Raw genomic sequence first — 13,434 nt, 5'->3', positions numbered from 1 at the left:
GTCATGGGTTGACTGAGATGACTGACAGATGCCAACTTGCTGTTCTTTAGCCGCCCAGCGCTCCACTCTTTGTTGTGAGCATTGGTGCCCTGGCCTCCGCTGTTGGAGGGCAACTGGCTCCAACTGCCCAGTAGCGTCCTTCACGAGCCTCCTCCATAGATGCCGATGACTGCTATCAGTCATCGACAAGTCCACACACCTCCACATCCACCTGTACCACATCACTGCATCCCTTCTCGAGCAAGTGCCGCGCCCGTTGAGCCCCCTCGATACGGCCAAACAAAAGCTGTTTAGGCATGCAGTGGTCGGGCATGCGTGCTACATACCCAGAAAACGCAGCCTTGCCTGTCGAAAGAGTGCACCGATGGGAATGTGTTCAGATCTTGCAAGGATTTGTGAGCTCACACAATCCAGACTGGTTTAATCTAGGATAGATCGTAGGCAGCATAGCCTGAATGTGTATAACCGACACACACACTCCAGACACACGTGCAAGTACACCCACACACACTCCAGGCACACATACAGCACACACACACACTCCAGGCACACACACACACTCCAGACACACACACACACACTCCAGGCACACACACATACACACTCCAGGCACACACACACACACACACTCCAGGCACACACACACACTCCAGGCACACACACACACACTCCAGGCACACACACACACACACTCCAGGCACACACACACACTCCAGGCACACACACACACACTCCAGGCACACACACACACACTTCAGGCACACACACACTCCAGGCACACACACATACACACTCCAGGCACACACACATACACACTCCAGGCACACACACACACTCCAGGCACACACCCACACTCCAGGCACACACACACACTCCAGGCACACACACACTCCAGACAAACACACACTCCAGCCACACACACACACACACTCCAGGCACACACACACACACTCCAGGCACACACACACACCAGGCACACACACACACTCCAGGCACACACACACACTCCAGGCACACACACACACACTCCAGGCACACACACACACTCCAGGCACACACACACACACTCCAGGCACACACACACACTCCAGGCACACACACACACTCCAGACACACACACACACTCCAGGCACACACACACACTCCAGGCACACACACACACTCCAGGCACACACACACTCCAGGCACACACACACACACACTCCAGGCACACACACACTCCAGGCACACACACACACTCCAGGCACACACACACTCCAGGCACACACACACACTCCAGGCACACACACACTCCAGGCACACACACACACACTCCAGGCACACACACACACACTCCAGGCACACACACATACACACTCCAGGCACACACACACACACACTCCAGGCACACACACACACACTCCAGGCACACACACACTCCAGGCACACACACACACACACTCCAGGCACACACACACACACTCCAGGCACACACACACACAATCCAGGCACACACACTCCAGGCACACACACACTCCAGGCACACACACACACACTCCAGGCACACACACACTCCAGGCACACACACACACACTCCAGGCACACACACACACTCCAGGCACACACACACACACTCCAGGCACACACACTCCAGGCACACACACACTCCAGGCACACACACACACACACTCCAGGCACACACACACACACTCCAGGCACACACACAAACACTCCAGGCACACACACACACACACTCCAGGCACACACACACACACTCCAGACACACACGCAGCACGGGCACACACACCCCTCCGTTGTCTCCACCTCCAGTCCACCCCGCCAAGCGTTTTGTTTTGCAACTGTTTAATAGTATTAAAGCGAACCCCAATAACAACTTATACCGCCTTTTACTCCATCCCCCATCACCATCATCATCAACAACAACCCCCCACCCAGCCAGCCAGCCTCCTCCCCCGACGCGTAAACGGGATGTTAAAAGGCAGGGAGAGGTGCGGTAAGGAGGGAGGCTGGGACAGAGATCCTGATGCTGCAGGACACAGAGAGTGGAGGGCGCGTTCAGGTTATTACACAGAGATCGCCAGCGCAGTGCACACGTACAGAGAGATCGTGTTGGATCAACAGAAACACCCTTATTATAGTGCAGTACACGCAGATATATTTATTGTTACACAGATACCATTAAACACTGTAGTACACACAATCATATACACATTGTTACCTTTAGTATGCAATAAACATATATACAGTACAGTGATCGTGTGACACAGAGACCTTAATACCGCAGTACACACAGTGAGCTGGGTCATATTGGGCTGGAAAACCAAACGGCCGATGGAATTGGCATAATATTTTAATTTCGACGTCAGCAACACAACGGAACGTGTGATTGTACCTGCTTGTATGTACAGAAGATTTAGGATAACATAGTCGACATAGTTAATAGTGTTGTATGGACACATTTATACCGTAGCATAACACACACACAGATCGTATTATATACACCGAGATCCTTTACTGCAGCACACAGTTATATAATTCTCGGCACACATTATTTATTAAATTAGGTATCACTGAAGCGATACCCCCGGCTATAATTAGAGAAAACCCTTATACTGCAGTGCGCACACCATAACAAACGTAGACACACATTGCTACATCGTATGTATATGGAGCGTTGCACACGTACATAACACGGGCAGTATACATGCAGTGTGTGTACATACCCTTTATACATCGGTGTTAATGTGATCAGGAGATCGTGGATTATATAGTCGGTTGATTGGAAAAGATCGACCAGCCATCAGCAGCAAACGCCGGCAGCAGCGTCATTATCAGCAGCAGCAGCTCCAGTGAGTATATCGATTACATCAATATCAGCAGCAGGATAACTCTCTTAACATCAGCATCACCATCTCTCGCGGTGACAAAGAACACCATTAGCATCACCACCATCAAGAATCATTTATCATCGTGATAATCATCAGTAAGCAGCACCATCAACCTCAGCTGCATCAGTAACTATCAGTAACCATCATCAATAATAATCATCAGTAAACATTAGTATCACCATCATCGACACCGCCATCAATAATCAGCAGCAGCGCCAGGAGACGTCAATATCACGATCACGACCATGAATCAAAAATCAATCCTCACCCTCGCCACCACCTTCACTCTTCAACAGCAGCGTCAGTACACATCACTAACGTCATCACATTCATCATCAATAACCTTCACCACCAATGCCAATCATCATCATCACCAACAATCATCGGCATCAATAATCATCGGCACCAATAATCATCGGCACCAGTAAACATCAATAACATCGGTATCATCACAACCATCAATCACCAACCTCCATCAGTTATCACCATCAACCATCGCTGTCACTACCATAAATAATGATCATCAGCAGCACCACCTCCAATCATCACCACCATAACGGTCAATAACCACCAATTACCACCACCACCACCAATCATTACTATTAAAGAATCATTCGTCACAGCCGCGGGGCTCCGCAGGGGGCGAGCGGGGCCGTCCGCTAGGGGGCGCTGCGCCCCGCACAGAGGAGGAGGAGGCCTGCGCGGGGTAATTTTCCATTCGGGGGGTGGGGGCTGGTGGGGGGGCTGGGACCGTGGGGGGTGGTGGGGGGGTGGCTGGGACTGTGGGCGGGGTATTTCCTCCCCCCCCCCGCCGCGCGCTCCCCACTCACTGAGCCATCTCCGGGTGTAGCCCACCACACCACACTCACTACAACTACTGCTGCTGCACCCTCACTCCAATTGCTGCTGGTGACACTCATCAGGCTCTGTGTCCACCTGCAGCGGTGTGAAGTCATTTGCGTCGCGATCAGCAGCATCAGCATCATCATCAGCAGCATCAGCAGCAGCATCATCATCAGCAGCAGCAGCCACCAAGCAACGGCATTGTCGTCAGCGGCATCGTTCCCACCAGGTGTGTTACCGATGTGAAAGCGTGGGGTGTGTGATATGTAGCAGCAGTGTATGTGTCAGGATACACGTGTGTGTGTAACAGTGTGCACGTGTGTGTCAGGATACACGTGTGTGTGTGACAGTGTGCACGTGTGTGTGACAGTGTATGTGTCAGGATTGGCTAAAGTGGCCACTCGGGACAGAGTCATCTTGTTGGGTGACTTCAATGCCCGAGTTGGTCATGATGCTGGCACCTGGTCTGGAGTGATTGGAAGGCATGGGCCAGATCAGCTCAATAACAACGGTAGGAGGCTGCTAGATTTTGTGCAGCCCATGGGCTTGTAATTACCAACACGCTCTTCCGGCATCGGCGCATCCACACAACATCATGGATGCATGCCGGGTCCAAGCAAGAACATCTGCTGGACTACATAGTGACGGATTAGCGGATGCGAGCCCATGTCCTTGACACCAGGACCTACCGTGGAGCTGATGTGCCCTCTGACCATCGACTTGTCATCTGTAAGATGCGCCTGCCATTCTTCCACTCCGGTGGTGGGTGTACACCCAGGATCCCATTCCAACCTAAAGTGGCCTGGTCTCAGCTGATGAAAGTTGCAAGCGAGAATTTAATCATCGCTTGCAGCTGGGGTTGGCATCGTCCCCCACTCCTCCTGATGTCGAGGGTAAATGGGCGAGGTTTAGGACTGTGACTCATGCAGCTGCAATGGCTGCTTTGGGTACGTGGTCCAGACCTCCCCAGAGACCCTGGCTGACAGAGGAGGTGTTCAGGATAGTTGAGAAAAAGCGACAGGCCCACTCTCATCGGCTACAGCATCCCACGTCAGAGAATGAAGAGGCTTACCGCAGCCTTCGCTCGGAGGTTCGGAGAGCCGTAAGGCGCTGCAAGGATGGGTGGTGGTCGCGGATTGCTGAGGAGATGGAATCTGCCTCAGTGGCCCGCGATCACAAATCACTATTTAACTCCATCAAAAAAGTAACCTGCAGCGCCACACCTATTACCATAATTAGGGGAAAAAACGGTGATCCATTCTCCGACCCACAGGAACAGTTTTGCAGATTTGCTGAGCATTTCTGTGAGGTCCTGGGGGAGGGGAAATCCTTCAGCCAGGAAAACATCATGGCACAAAGTGGGGATGACCCTGCTGAGGCTGCGGTGCCTCAAATATTGGAAGAGGTCACCCCCTATGAGTGGCTGGTTGAGGTGCCATCTGTTGAGGAAGTACTGAAGGCGATCCGGAGTCTGAGACCGGGAAAGGCACCGGGCAGAGATGATCTCCCAAGCGAAATGCTGAGGGAGGGTGGCGTTTGTGCACAGACTGCCCTATATGACATCATAACAGCAGTCTGGACCGCTGAACGGGTTCCGCAGGGTTGGAAGGATGCCCTGGTAGTCCCCCTTTTTAAGAAGGGGGATCGCACAGACTGTAACAACTACAGGGGCATCTCACTCCTCAGTGTGCCGGGAAAGGTCCTGGCAAGGATTATTCAACATCGCCTTGCTAGGCACGCTGAGGAGAGGCTTGCGGAGCCCCAATGCGGTTTCAGGAAAGGGCGGTCCTGCACAGATGCCATATTTTCTGTCCGTCTGCTACAGCAGAGGTGTAGGGAATTTCAACAAGACCTACATCTCTGCTTTATTGACCTGGTCAAGGCCTATGATACCATCAGTAGGCCTGGGCTCTGGGTTGTTCTTCGTGCTTCCGGAGTCCCTGACCCTCTGCTCACGATCATTAAGGACCTTCATGATGGTGAGCGGGCCCGGGTTAAACTACGTGGCCGGGAGTCAGAGCTTTTCCCTGTACACCTTGGGGTGCGACAGGGATGTCCTCTGGCTCCCACATTATTTAACATTTATTTTGACCACGTAGTTCGTTAAGCCTTCAATAGCTGTACCGGGGGAATCTCCATTTGGTACAGATATAATGGGAGGCTGATCGATGCCCGGGTGCGATCAAGGGATGGCGCCCTATTGGTCAACCATGTTATGTATGCCGATGATTTGGTAATAGCTGCTCATTCAGAGGAGGAGTTGGAGACGCTGCTACTGAGGTTGGAGCGTGCCACTAAGAGGTGGGGCCTTACCATCAGCCCTACCAAAACTAAGCACCTGCCTGGGTATTTTGTACCATCAGATTCTCCACCCCCACAACTCCCAATCGGTGATGGGGCAGTAGTGAAGACAGTGGAGAGTTTCCCATACCTGGGCAGTGTGCTTATGACCGGCTCCAGTTTAACAGCAGTTGGTCTCACTCCGAATCAGTCGAGCGGCAATATCTTTTCATCGGTTGCGTAATGCTGTGTGGAAGCTACCTGGTCTGTCGCTCCGCACGAAGCTTCAAGTCTTCTCGGCTACAGTCATTCCCTCCCTTCTCTATGCTTGCGAAACGTGGACCCCCCTAATGGAGCATCTTCGCCGGTTGGAAACATTTAGGCTGGCCTGCTTACCATCCATCCTGGGTTTAACCAGGCTGGATTGTGTGAGGAGCTCACAAATCCTTGAAAGATCTGGGCAAAGTCCCATCGGTGTGCTCCTCCGGCTGGCAAAGCTGCGTTGGCTGTGTCATGTAGCCCGCATGCCCAGCCACCGCATGCCGAAACAGCTTTTGTTCGGCCGGATCGAAGGGGCTAAACGGGCGCGGCACGGGCTAGAGAAGAGATGGAGTGATGTGGTACAGGAGGACTTGGAGCTGAGTGGACTTGCCAATGACTGGTACCATCGGTGGCAAGATCGGCCTCTGTGGAGGAGGCTCGTGAAGGACGCTACTGGGCAGTTGGAGGCAGTCGCCCACCAGCAACAACGGAGGGTGGAGGAGCGACGCTCACAACAACGAGCGGAGCGCTAAAGCACAGCAAGTTGGCACAGTAGGGGGCACAGGTGGTGCATCAGCCAGTCATCTCGGCCATCTCAGTCAGTCGACCCGTGGCACCTGGGTCTGCCCCGTGACCTCCTGCCAGCGGGCGTTCAACACTTCACGTGGCCTCAAGGTGCACATGGCCTGGCACAAACGTCGTGGTGACGTCACCGCCACTTAGTAGCGAATGGCGGTTGTTGTGCTGTTGTTGTGTCAGGATACACGTGTGTATGACAGGGTACACGTGTGTGACAGTGTGCACGTGTGTGTGCCAGTGTATGTGTGTGTAGGAGAGCGGTAGTGTAGCGGTTTGCGCTGCACTACGAACCCGGCGACCCGAGTTCGATTCCCTCTCACGGCCAAATCTGTACAGGTCCCGGAACTCCCCTAAGTCGACTCCGTCTCAAATTATTCCCTGGTGCGGTGTAAACATCGCCACTGGGGAGACAAAGGCGGCCGGGCGTGGTGCTGGCCACCGACTCCCTCGTGTGCCGTGCCGGCCTTCATAGGTGCTGCTACTCGCTAACAGCACTTGCCCCTGCAGCCTGTCACAGGCTTGACAATGTAGTGTACATAAACATTAATACAATGTAGTGTCTGTGTACATTAATACAATGTCGTGTACAAAAACATTTATACAATGTAGTGTACATGTCACCATGTATACCGTGTAATGAATATGCAACTGTATACTGTGTAGTGTATAAAAACATTTATCTGATGCAGTGTATATGTCACTATACCATTACATTAGCCAAGAATGTATGTTTGTGTGTAACGCGCGTGACGTCACTCCACATGCCCCCCCCCCCCTCATTCATATTCATGAGCGGGTGGATTTTTACACTCACACAGAAGGTCGAGCGGAAATACAATTTTTTTCGCAAATTCGCTTTAAGTTTCACATTTCCTTGTTGAAAGTGAATCTAATAAATAATTCTACGCCGCAACAACGTGGATTTGGTATCTTTATTTCTTCAGCACTTGAGACAAAAGGTTAGTCTAATTGATGCTTATACATTATGGTAAAATAGACATTTCTCGGTGACTTTCCAGATATTGTATCGAATTCCAATTAATTTCAACCCCAGCGACCGAAAGCAGAAGTGAATAAAGTATCAGAGCAGTGAATTTGAACAAATTGAAGGTCACTTACATACAGTGCTACAGTGGTGACATGAAGTGAGGTGTTTCCTGACTTCGTTTTGTGCACGATTCACTGCCATCAAATTTACACAAAATATACTCTGATACATTTTTTCGTAAATATTACATCTCCCGTCCTAGGACGGGCACAAGGCGAGTGACGTGAATATTCACGTCACTCATCTTCGTCTCAAACTCTCCCCCTGGCGAGCCACCCATCTCTAGCCCCGCCCCCCTTCCCCATCTCTAGCCCCGCCCCCTCTCCCATCTCTAGCCCCGCCCCCTTCCCCATCTCTAGCCCCGCCCCCCTCTCTCTCCCATCTCTAGCCCCGCCCCTCTCTCCCATCTCTAGCCCCGCCCCCCTCTCTCTCCCATCTCTAGCCCCGCCCCCCTCTCTCTCCCATCTATAGCCCCGCCCCCCTCTCTCTCCCATCTATAGCCCCGCCCCCCTCTCTCTCCCATCTCTAGCCCCGCCCCCCTCTCTCTCCCATCTCTAGCCCCGCCCCCTTCCCCATCTCTAGCCCCGCCCCCTTCCCCATCTCTAGCCCCGCCCCCTTTCCCATCTCTAGCCCCGCCCCCCTTCCCCATCTCTAGCCCCGCCCCCCTCTCCCATCTCTAGCCCCGCCCCCCTCTTCCATCTCTAGCCCCGCCCCCTCTCTCCCCCATCTCTTGCCCCGCCCCCCTCTCCCATATCTAGCCCCGCCCCCCTCTCTCCCTCACCTCTAGCCCCGCCCCCTTACCCTGCCCTATATAGCCTCGTGTCACGGCAGCGCCCTCGCCTGCTTCAGCAGTTTCCCTGCTGTGATTGTCTCACCTGATGACGGTCGCTTGTGTTGCTATAGAAACGTCGTGACTTATTACTTACTACCTACGTGGCTTTACCGAAAGAACCGAGGCGTATGAGTATGTAACTGTATACCATGGGGTGTAGACGACGTCCCTGTGTATACCGCGCGGTGTTAACACGTGCAGTCGTAGACCTTCAAATCTAGATAGTCGTAGATCTCTTACGTTAGTCTATGGGTCTGTGCGTCTGTCGGTCTCTCACGTTAGTCCGTGGGTCTCTCTGTAAGTCTATGGATCTCTCTGTGAGTCTATGGATCTCTCTGTGAGTCTATGGATCTCTCTGTAAGTCTATGGATCTCTCTGTAAGTCTATGGATCTCTCTGTAAGTCTATGGGTCTCTCTGTAAGTCTATGGGTCTCTCTGTAAGTCTATGGATCTCTCTGTGAGTATGGGAAGGCGAGGCGGTCATATGCAAAGGACAAGAGGAATTATTGAGTCTGGACTTGAACAGGGGCAGGGAGTTGACAGTGTGGTCCGCTGGGGGAATGAAGTTGTTCCAGACTGTGGGTGCAGCAGAGGAAAATGAGCGACCTCCCACTGAGTGAAACCTGACCGCTGGGTTTCCACAGAGAGCAGCCGCTGTTGGAGCGGAGCGTTGCATGGAGGGAAATCCGCGTGAGGTGGAAGGGAAGAGGTATTGAATTGGACCGAGAGATATAAAGAGGAGGAACGTGTTGATCAGAGATGATACGCAAGTTAGAGGCACCGTTCAGTGTAAACACGGCGAGTGGGCTCTGGCAGCATGCGTCAAGGCAAGGAGGTACGACTCGCCAGAGGCTGAGACTAAGACCGGAGTGGCGGCCAAAGGAGGGAGCAGTGTCCGACAGAACGTCCACCGCAGGCGCACGGTGGACCGTCGCATCGCTGGACTCTGAGAGATAGTGGCGGCTTGGGAGAGACTTTCGTCCAGCAGTGGATAGACCACGGCCGGTGATACCACGTGATTGTGTAAATGACACCTCTCTGTGTGTGTGTGTGTGTACGTCCATGCCTAGGCTCCCAGCTGCCAGCCTAACTCAAAACCAGTGTCCTGCTCGACGCCACGACCATCCTCCACCTTCCCGTCTCCTCACCTGTCCACCAAGGAGGTACTTAACCTGGCTCAGGTCACGTTCAAGTGGCCCATGTGGCCGACGTGGCCCTGGTTAGAATCACTTTGGTCTGTCTTTAGGTTTGAAGTCTGCCATGCGACCCCGAAATTGTGTTTTATTGATATTCACCAGATAAAATACATTGAATGATTGTATTACGAATGTAAGGGCCCTGTTAAAAACGTTTGCGACTTTGGGACGACCTCCCCCCCCCCCCCTCCTTGGGAAGTTCTAGGTCCTCCTCTGGACCATGTAGCAGAAACCTGCACTCAAAGAAAGGGAGACGTGGGTTGTGGGCCCCGAATGGAGACAGCCAGTTGGATGCAGAGAGCTAGAGACGAGGACGCTGTGGAGCAGGTTGGGGAGATGCGAAGTGTGGTTGGTTGGAGCGACTCAGAATGGGCGATCGTTGTGGGTCGGCCACATTTTTCTCAGAGCCGGGAGCTGCAAGGCTCGGGTGTCGGGAACGAGGCCGAGAGGCGGCGCGAGAGAGAGATGCACCACTCGACGGGAGTGACGCAAAGAGGAGAGTTCCTGATCGGGCAGGCAAGGTGGTGGAGGGAGATGGAGCCAAGGACCTGGCATTCGATTTCCTAATAGCCACGGCTAACATCAGCAGTGGTCGATAGCTGAGCCAGTCGTGATGGCATGCCTCCCACTCCTCCCTAAACTAAACTATGCGTGGATTTTTATCCGTTCCTCTGGTTGTTCCGCTCCACATTTAGAATCAACGTGCGGTTAGAGTATTTGGCCACTATACATTTCCACATCATAACCCACTTTGTTGAGCTATCATTTGTGGCCAGGTCACTTCTGAAAAAGAGCTATGTAGCTCAGTGGGCTTTATCTGGTAAAATAAAAATAGTTTATAGGAAGAGATTCAACTTACAGAACTTGGCAGCGATTCTTACCTCCTGCATTATCTGTCTCCAATGGTGATTAATGATCACTTGGGCCCGGTCGCTTTCTAAAAAAAAGCTGCATAGCTCAATGGGCCTTACTTAGAATAAAAATATTTTACAGTTTTAGTTTAGATATCTGAAGCGGTCAAGGCGGCACCCCTCCCAGTACCCTTCACCAACCCGCACTGAACTAGCGTGGTGAAGTATGGTCAAGACAACCCGCACGACCCACATGGTATGGGAAACGGCCTTTGTCCAGCAGTGGCTTGACAAAGGGGCTGTGAATTATTGGTATTTTACGATACGGGCAAATTGGCCTCTGTCCTGTATTGCCACATCAAACTCAGCGGTCCCGAGTGCAATCGATGCGGCGGATTCCGAGACTCGTACCGAGCGGTAGGTGCGAGGACTCTGGACCGGTGTCCTGTCTTAGGAAAGCAACGATGCCAGGAGGGTGGGGGAGAGGGGTGGCGGGGGAGGCAGCCATCGCGTTTAGACGGGCCGAGCGATGGGCCCCAAACAGGTGGATCATCGCCGAGGGATGACGGCTGGTGTCGGGCGGTTTCGACCCAGCAGCGCGAGCGCCGCGTGACGTGCGCGACGTCACCTTGTTTCTAGGCAAAAACATAATAATTAGTATTACAAATAACTAATATTAGTAATACAATAATAGTGTCATTTCCGTGATTTTCTGAGTGAAAGTACTGGAGTTACTACAGCAGTGGATGGCCAGACTTTGGTCAAATTCAGTGGTGGATCTATAAATGTGTCAAAACATTGCTTTTTTATTTGGTATGTGCAATCATGAAACAAATATTCAATGCCAATATGAATAAGTATAACCCGTAAAAACAAAGTTTTTCACTATAAATCCTTTATATGCGTGGCAGCGAACTTAATATAAAGGATTTAAAAATATATTCGCCTGTGGAGGACGCGGAGATCGATCCCGCGACCTTTGGCATGGGAAGTGAGGGCGCTACCAACTGCGCTACTCCGCCACGGCCTGTGGAGGGGTTACGCTCTGGGCTCTTATACTGTGACGTTCAGCCAAAGCGATGAATGAGTTCTATTTGAATATATGTAAAATACATTTTTTTTGCCTAAAAAGTGTAAAATTTTGGGAATCTTTTTTTCACGAACATTAATTGTCTGGCACAACGAGTCTGTGTGGAAAATGTCAGCTCGATTGGATCACGGGAAGTGGGTTAAAAAACGACCGAAAGATTTGCACGGTCGTAAGCAAGCAAGCAAGCACACAAGCAAGCAAGCACGCAAGCAAGCAAGCACGCAAGCAAGCAAGCATGCGAACTTAATATAAAGGATTTAATAAGATTTTTTGGAGTTTGAGAGGGGTGCGGCGACCCCCCCCCCCCCTCCCGGGTCAAAGGTGAAGACCATGGTTGTTATTGTCGTTGAATATTTAACTGAAATGAAATATTAAATGTTTCCCGCCGCCCCATGACATTTTCTGATCGCGTTGGCGTTTGCCCGGAGCACGCGCTGTGACGATTCCGCACGGCCCCAAAATCTAATCTCGCCGTAGGGAACTCGGGGCTAGATCGCGAAATGGGACCAGCCCGGAAAATTCAGGCTGCAGCCAGAAATTGTGGCCCAACTTGAGTTGACATTAAAAATATTGAAACACGGGTGAAATATGACTCTCTGAGACGGGTGAGCTGAAGATGAGCACAGTGATCATTAGCAGCTGCAGCGGCCATGAGCGTTCCACTGCTGGTTGAAGGCCTCCCCACGCTACCGCCTGCGACGTTGGGGTGAATGAATTTCAGGGACCTGATTAGTGGATAATTCCTGCGGCCCAGTCATTGAATGAAAGAGTGAACCATGGAGTCCAATGAATGAAGGAATTAATTGGTGAGCCATAGTGCCAAATGATTGAATTAGTGAACTGTGGGGCCTGATGAATGAAAGAAAGATTGAGTGAACTCTGGTATCTGGTGAAATAATGAGTGATCCCTGGGGCACAGCGAATGAAAGATTAATGAATGAACCATGGCGGCCAGTGAATGAATGAATGAGTTAGTGAATCATCAGGCACAGTGAGTGATGCAATGGATGGGAGGAATGAGTGAATCTCGAGGGGCCGTGTGGAATGCTCGTGGGAGATATCGGATGTCGCACAACACATGGTATGTGATATCCCGCCCGCTTTTATCTCTCCATCTCACACTGTAATATTTCAATCGCTCGCCTAATTATTTATATCGTACAGGACAGTGCCGTGTACACGCACACACGCGTACTCTGCGTACACGCAGTTCAACGTAGTGTATTACAGTATACAATACATTGCAGTGTATATACAACGCAGTGGTGTATTGTATATCTATATATATAAAATCGTGCATGTCTGTCTGTGTGTGTGGATTTCGGACCATACGCACTTTCATTGGACGGCGGTTGCCCCTGGCAACAGCTAACGACGCCTTCGCCGCTTTCATTGGACGGCGGTTGCCCCTGGCAACGAGTAGCAACTTTTCGCCGCGGGGTGGACGCCATTTTTAATAGCGCGGGGGGGGGGACCGGCACCCGTACCCAGCGTTCGCCGGGTGGGAAAATCAGGCAAGGCGGGAGGCTCTGCACGGTGCTAGGCCTCGACACCCAACACGCCACT

At 51.8% G+C, this 13,434-nt stretch overlaps 1 protein-coding gene across 2 annotated transcripts in view; it reads left to right on the top strand.

The window, feature by feature from the left end:
- Positions 1-2,011: 2,011 nt before the first annotated feature.
- Positions 2,012-13,434, top strand: part of LOC133356589 (sodium- and chloride-dependent creatine transporter 1-like) — a 37,954-nt gene continuing 26,531 nt past the window's right edge. The window contains exons 1-4 of one of the 2 annotated variants that reach the window (XM_061574185.1): positions 2,012-2,059; positions 2,753-2,849; positions 3,831-3,960; positions 9,802-9,894. The gene's annotated coding sequence lies outside the window, so the exon portion shown is untranslated. Of the gene's footprint in view, positions 2,060-2,752; positions 2,850-3,721; positions 3,961-9,801; positions 9,895-13,434 lie in introns of those variants that run through there. The other variant, XM_061574184.1, reaches the window with a different exon arrangement.

The sequence above is a fragment of the Lethenteron reissneri genome, chromosome 54, assembly GCF_015708825.2.
Source record: "Lethenteron reissneri isolate LAM-NWPU_2019-01 chromosome 54, ASM1570882v1, whole genome shotgun sequence".
NCBI classification, from domain to species: domain Eukaryota; kingdom Metazoa; phylum Chordata; class Hyperoartia; order Petromyzontiformes; family Petromyzontidae; genus Lethenteron; species Lethenteron reissneri.
Note: the sequence above shows the minus strand (reverse complement) of the source record. Positions and strands in the feature narration are given on the sequence as shown.